Genomic DNA, 8,280 nt, shown 5'->3' on the forward strand with positions numbered 1-8,280 from the left:
TCATGCTATCTTACAACAATGATAGGGTGATATACATCACTTATGAAAGGTGACCAGAGGGCAAGAAGCCGTCTCATTTTATGACAGCTGACGCCGTACTCCAACTGCAGCCTAGCTGAAACTCGATAAAGTCTGCTAAACTGGTCTACCGCAAGAGATCTCGAACTCCCCATTGCAAAGAATGTCTAAATCACGGCTTAAGAGATGGCAAGCAATCAGATTTAAAGGGCTGCACTCCTCATTTAAAGTCAAAAGTAGCCGTCTCTGCCTTTGTTCTAGCATACTCATATATAGTGCTTTCACACAGAATGAAATGACCTCCACCATAGGAACTGCCTCCAAGAAATTCTGTTCAAAGTTTTAACATCAAAAAGAGCTTCAAAACTGTCCGAAGTGTGTGTGATTGAAAAAAGAATCGCAGTCCGTGTCAAATATTGTGTTTATAATTTAGATGTTGCTCCTGTGTCTTCCAGCTAGCATGAGAAGTGTTCAAAGTTTTATGTGCGTTTGGAACATCTCTCCCTGTTATCTTTAGCATTTCGAGAGGAAAGACTTTGGAAGTGTGAAATATAAAATCCAGGCTCATTGGAAAACACTTGTTGTGAGTACAGTGTTGTATTGGGTGAGCTAACAAGCAAGTAGGGCTGCACAATTAATAACATTTCTAATCGCTATTACAATAATGGATGCCACAATTACGTAATCGCTCAAAGCGGCAATTAATGGTTAAAAGTTCGCTTATGTCATTCCGCATGCTTAAGATATGTTTTTTCTTTCTACGTTATCTTAAGGGTTTTCCAATGTTTTAGTTTTAGTATAACATTATAATACTATTCATATTTTTACTTTTTATAATTTAAAGAACAAACCAATCCGATGTATATTTGACATTTGAGGCTTATTATAGAAAAGCACTAAAGGATTTTCAGTTAGTGTTTTCAGCTTGTTTATTTTCATATAAAAATACGGCATGCAGTTGCATCAAACAATGATATAAACATCATTCAATGTAAATTGTGATAATCGTAATTAATAATCGCAATTACAATTTCAAGGGAATAATCGACAGTTATGATTTTTGTCATAATCGTGCATCCCTACAAGCAAGTTTAAGTTAGCAAAGCCATACGTATGGAGCTGGTTATGTGATGGAAATGTCAAAACATGTTAGTTTTCAAATCATGCACCATGATAAAAGCATTTTTGAGGTCATAATATAGTATTATGCAGAGAGCCGCATGAAAATAAGTCTTTATTAATTGATAAAAATAAATAAATAAATGTGTATTTAACTGCCCCTATTGTTTATTTCAGAGGAAAACTGCAGTCAAGTTCAATTAATTTGTATAACGCTTTTCATAATATACTTTTTTTTTTCAAAGCAAAAAGTCATGATATTAATGTTTATAACATATTAACATCTTCATGTCTTATACTCAAAATTTGAAGTTTTGAGCTGAGCAATAATATAGTTTAGATTTTACAAATATAAATGAATTCAAGCAGTTGTTGCATGCCATGCAATATATATTGCCCTATGTGAGTATACTGCAGGTAAAGTTGAACATAATTTAAAATAAAAGAGCTGGGGCGCTATAATATAGGCTAGTTAAATCAAGCAAAGGGTTATGACATGGATTTTTAAAAAAAATATATAATCTAATATGTTCCTTGAGGTTAACTTATAATGTTAATAATGTTTTTGCACACACACAAACAAAAAGTGGAAAAATTATTATTTTAAACGCTCATTCTGACCCTCTGTCTAACATGACCTGTTTTTAAAGGCCCGCCTGTCCTTTAAAGCTTGGCTGTAATCAACCACTGTTATGATTGGCTAGCATCATTGCATAGGAAACAGTTTCAACACCCCTTCACTATTGCATGTGCGTGTTTTGACAACATGATCAAAATAAAAAGGTAATTTCCACACAAAGCATTATTAAATAATTTACTCACGGTTCGTGATGCAGCTGGATCTAGTACCGCTTCAGCTTTCAGTAAATATTTCTTTGTGAACCCTCCATGACACAGCGTCTTGTTTACAAAACAAAATACTCCGATCAATCCTTCAACACGATCCAAGATGCCATTTAACATAAACTATCCACTTGTTCTTTACGCTATGATCCTTCTGATATCTGTACAAAGATGCTTCAAAGCAAACCATTATTCACTCTCTTTCACTTTTTTTAATTTGTCAATTTGACTCAAGTTCGTGGACTGTGTCAGAAAGCAATCTATATCTGTATCCAGTGTAGATCAGAAAGCGGCTGTGATTATAATTTATTTTTGCTTTTGATGTGACATAACACTTGATTCAGCGTGATCAGGGCTGCATTTCCCAAAAGCTTCTTAAGCCCAAGAAGACCGTAAAATCTATCGTACAACTGATCTTAATATTATGGTATGTTTCCCAAAACCATTGTAAAAACTTAAGTAGCACTTGAAAATCATCATAGATCTACGAGTGCTCTGGAGTAATCATAAAGCCATAAGTGGATCATAAGAAGATGCGATCACCTGCAGGACAGTCGAAAGATTGCACTTTAATTTTATTCAAGTGCAATGTGATTATAATAAAATATAAGGATTTGATTGTACTTTATTGTACACTTTATTACTCATTTTTTTGAATTAATATATAAAGGAAATAATAAAAAAAGTGACTAAACAAAACAAAAAAATTAATGTTGGAAAAATGCTTCAAAGACATAAAATATAAAGTAAATTAGATATTATTATGCAAAATAGGCTATAAAATGATGCACTCTACCAATTAATATAATATAATAGGTTAACGTTTCAATAAATGAGCGTGTACTTATTACGAGCCATTCTATAGGTAACATTTCAGCACTTGACAAATGGATAGCGACTCCTAAGTAGCACTTAAAGCACAGCTACTATGTGCGATTGCTTTAAGTGCATTTTTGGGAAACAGACATGAAACTGAACGAACAATCGTAAAATGACTCGTAGAAAACAATCTTAAGTGCTAAGATCAATCGTTATCGTTGTCTTGCTCTGAATCTCTTAAGTTTTATAAAATCATTCAATCTCAATCGCCACATAAATTAATAATTCAATAAACTAATAATATAACATTTTTTGATCACATCACCCACCCCTTATCATTGCAACTGAGGAGTTAATTGAAAGTAGTCATTGCATAATATATAACACTTTGTACACAGCACATGATATCTTTAGTCTCCTAGCGTGCAACCCAAAGGCGAATGAGGCAAGGAACAAAAAACTCCATGTTTGGATAATGGAGAGAGAGATAGAGAGAAACTTTGGCCAACCACCAAGGGGCCATTTCTCCTCTGGATATACAGTCAAAATATTTGTTCAATAAGTAGACACTTTACTGCATTGATTGAACTGAAAGATTAAGTTAAGGGAGTCTTTGAGGTCTATTCGAGACAGAACAAGTAGATGTAATGTCCAAATAAATTTTCCGTACTGGTACATTTTCTCAAAAATATATGTCAAAGCGTGTTTTTCCAATGAGCCTACGTTGAAAATATAGTGCTATCAGTGGCCCGTTAGCTGTGTTTTGCTAATGCTGCATAGTTATGGTACTGCTAGCTTGAACAGCTTGCCAATTTTCTTTAAAGCCCTGCTGTGTTGCTGCTTGTTTATTCAAGAGGATTATGTGCAATTTTGGGATGAAATTATATTTATTCATCTGTGTGTGACCGATTGTGCGATTGTGCTAGTCAGGCATTGTGATCATATAAGTGTATGTTTGGTGCGCGGTGCCCATTAGCTAGATGTAAAGGCCTGGTTATTAGCGCTCATCCCATGATGATTTCAGTCTCCTGCAGCTTTATTCCCCTTCACTGGCTATATAAATGCTAAAGCTAAAATCTCTCAATAACACCAGCGCAGTCGTAGCAGTCTCTGCTCACAGGCAACTGTGTTCAATTAGCCTCTCGCAAGGGTTTCTCTTATGGAAGCTAATGACATGCAAAGCTGCTCTCTTAAAAAGTTTTCCCCTGATTAGGGAATGCACAGCAAATGCTTCTTTAATTAGTTTTTGTGGCAGCAATCAATGCTCTCTCCAGTGGTCGAGAAGCTAATGCAAGAGTGCTTGTCTGAGGTTAGCGTTCCCTGATGCATATTTTCAATTGTTTTTATAACTCGGCTCGCGTGTAGCGAGGGGTTACACAGTCATACACACACAGATCAGCGCATCCCGCTTTCTCACAATCTTATTTGTTCTCTGAAAAGGTTAGCATCTTTCGCTAGAACCAATTACTTGTGAACGCTTCCGTTAACAGAGGCAATCATTAAAACACAACCTTCTGCATGCCAGCATATTTATACATTATGGGCTATTTTCAAATGATGGCTTCAAATGTGTTGCGTTTGTGTGTGTGTGCAGCGTCTCTGAAATAAAACAGAAACCAGGCAATATACCTCATTTGGGAGCTCAATATTTACAGTTTTCTAAAAAGAACCGAGATGAAAGCCAGCATTGGCCAAGCTTTCCTCGGGCCAGCATAGCAAATGTAGAAGCATCTGAATGCCCCCGGAGCACAGACGCTTTCAGGACAGCAGTTTGCGTCACAAAGGTCAAACCCATCTCATTATAATAACAGTTTGCCCTGTGGGGCAGGATAGGAACTTTCAAAATGCTTTTTTTAATAATGAGATACATGCGGTCCCATTGGAGATACTTTTATCTTTAACTCTGCTGATTAGAGAACCAGCACCCCGGTCAGGGTTTGGAAACAGAAGGCGAGAGTGCCCAGGGTCACAGCGACCTTAGAGGAGGTTACACAAGTTGAGCACATACACTGCAAGCACTAGAACACGATTTCTTTTTTTTAAATGTTCATGTACTGAATCAAACTGGAAAGGGATCTCTGTAATTTGGCATTTATTCTACTTTCTAAACATTGTTCAACTATGTTAAATGAAGGTCACATTAAATTTGGCATGAAAATAATGTAAAAATTATGAAGTGCATGGATAAATCATTTATTATAAATACCGCAACATTCTATTGAAAGAAAAAAAGAACTGTGAGTATTGATTTCATGGTGGATTTAGTGCATCTTTAAGTTTTTCATTCCTTCATAATTCATTTTTATTGTTTACTGTTGTTTTTATTGTTTACCATTTTCTGAGACTATTAATCTTAAATCATGGTTGAACAATTAGGAATTATAAGACGAGTAAAAATATTGTGAAATTAGCTATTTTAATGATTATCATCTGAAAATCACTTCTTCTGATCTTTCTTAAAATAAATGCATAAATAAAAATTGTCCAACATTTGTTTTCTGTAATTGTCATAACACCAAACACAGCAGCCAACAATAAAGTTTACTGAAAATAAGTTATGAAGTGAAAAATAAATAAATAAATAAAATAAATAAATAAATAAATAATAAAAGGAAATGCTAGCTTTTTTCATGTTAAAATTCTAATTTTCATCATCACCATTTCCTCCACAGAAAGCTATTAAATATAAAACAATTGTAAAACGAGATTATCTAAGAGGTGGTAGCAATGTTCATGACTTTCAGAAAAATTAAAAGCAAAAAAGGAAAAATGTGCATGTATGGATATATATACTAATGGACATTATTAAACCAAAGGTCCAATAATGTTTGTAGTTAAAGAAACACCATATTAAAGATATGATGAAAGATGCAGAAATGATAAGAGTAGTATGCAACTATGCTATTCAGAATTCTGTTTTTATTACCAAGTGTTTGTTATCTGTAAGTGGGTGCTTTGGAAGGTCAAGTGCTCAGGATGCACGCATCAAGAAAACAAATGAAATAATTTATATCCAATATAATTATAGTATTATGAATATAATTAACTGAAGGAATTAATTAAGATGTCTTCAAGGAACCCTCGAGTTAGCTGAAAAACATTCTGTAATTATCTCTCTAATTTTTACCAAGACTGTGTAAGATTTAAACCTACGTCTGGAAAACTCCATATTTACCTGACCTCCTCAGGGAAAAGTAGTCCCGTCCAAATACAGCTTATGCGTGATAAACACGTCCACCACACCAGGGTTGTGCGCTTTAAGCACTTTATATGCACAAACTCACCCACATGCTCACATAAGCATAAATTGACATTCACTTAGTCACTCCAATAACTCATCAGGATATCAAGCAAATGAGTCTGAAACTTTTCTCCCCGCTGTGAGATTTTGTGTTTGGTGCGTCAGATGGTAGCAGAACGGACGTGAATCCTGGACTGGACCCAGATGGCTGCTGGGTCAGGAAGGATACTCTCCAGATGGTCAGGTAAGGAAGCACACAACATGCTGCAAATTGAAAAAAATATGAGGAACAAAACAAGTAACAGTGGCTGATTTCAGGAATTGGGACATTTTAGAAGAATCAAACATCAGGCAATTAGACAGAAGCGAGTTTGAGTAGCATATTGTGACGTTAATGCACAGACGCACCATTAAACCTATTATCCGTGTCTAGCCCCCGGGCTCCTGTTGTGCTCCTCAGACATACTGTCTCCCAGCAGGAGATGCTCTGCTGTATTCTCCCCACAGCCAGATCTCCCATAATCACACTCTGAGCTCCAACCCCCAACACTCCGGCAAATGGTGTTTCACATTCCCATAAAACAATACATCAGCTTATGTAATGATCTAGATTAGTGTCAAGACGTTCAGTCAAACCTAGTAGTCACTACACTGTGTCGGAGTGGGAAGCCTAGCATTCTTTCAAAACACAAGCAACTGCCTTCTAAGACAGCATCGATTTGGAGTGCTTCATATACACAAACCTTTAAAAGTTTGGGGCCAGTAAGAATTTTTTAGGAAGTTTTAATAATAAATCAATACTTGTATTCAACAAGGAGACATTCAATTTATCAAAAGTGACAGTAAAGACTTATTTTAGACAGATTTTTCCTTTGATCTTTGATGTCTGAAGACAAGTTTCTTGAGCAGCAAAATCAGCATATTAGAATGATTTCTGATGGATCATTTGACACTAAAGACTGGAGTAATGAGGGTGAAAATTCAGCTTTGCATCACACGAACATATCAAAATAGAAAACAGTTCTTTTTTAAATTGTAATAATATTTCACATTATTACAGTTTTTATTGTATACAGCATTGTTTAGCACAAAAACATGCAAAAATCTAACCAATCCCAAACTTTTGAACAACAGTTCAACCTTGCAGTTGGGAGGGATATTTTTAAAATGTAAAATACTACAGAACATAAAATGTAATATGTAGCATTTAAGTAATGGGGGGGAAAATACTTGATTTAAAGGTTTATTATATAAAACAGGAGCCCATAATATCAGAAAGTATGTGGGCTGCTGTCTCAAACATGCAACAAACTGGGTAAGTATATAATCAAAGTTATGAAAATTAAACTTACTTTTTTTTTTTAATTCTAAATATTCAATGTTTGTCATCGAACACTCCAAAGAGTTCACTCTTTTATTCTTTAAGTAATTATTAAGATCTAAGGTAAATTAATTGTGGCTTCCATTATGGCTCACACAAAAAGGACGTATGAACTCAAACCAAAAAACATATGTTCTGGAGATAATCATTGAGCTGTCAGCCAAGAAGTTACAGAAATAAAAACCATTCCAAAAATAGAATCCCCATGTCATTGCTGGTTAGGAGACAGTATGAGCATTTCTTACATGAACATCCCTTATAACACCCCCTATTTTTGTGAAAATACCCAAGGCCTTGTTGAGAACATAGACAAACCATATATTGTTCTGACTGGATTTATACTTCATTTGTTCAATGTGGTTCTAAATGTTACGCTGTACTAATAGAGACATGCAATTATTCCTCTATGAACTCCTACACCAATTTGCCTGTAGGCCCGCCCATTTGTTTAAAAGCCCACCCCTAATTTCAATTTGGTTGGTGAAGTGTGAACTTGTGCATGTGACTGTTGGTGCAGCAGTGGAAGGCAAGCGAGTGATGCTAAAACTAGCAGTGCAGAGAAGTGAAGGTATGCTCCATAATGCATGGTCCACCAGCTGCCCTCTGGGATTTGCCGCAAGATGGAGTCCAACTTCATTGTCTTCTAACTCAAATCCCAGTTTTCCAAAGCCCACAATCAAAAGGAGAGAAAACCCCTCGGGGCAATGAGAGAACAGAGATGGATAGTGTGAATGAATTAGAAAAGAGAATGGAGCGGGAGATAGACAATGAAACATCGAGAAAGCAAATTCTATTAAGCAGCGCTAATTAAAAGAGTTATTAGATAGTCGCACTGGTCTGTATTGAAGTATTAAATATT

This window comes from Carassius carassius, chromosome 27 (assembly GCF_963082965.1).
Source record: "Carassius carassius chromosome 27, fCarCar2.1, whole genome shotgun sequence".
Taxonomy (NCBI): domain Eukaryota; kingdom Metazoa; phylum Chordata; class Actinopteri; order Cypriniformes; family Cyprinidae; genus Carassius; species Carassius carassius.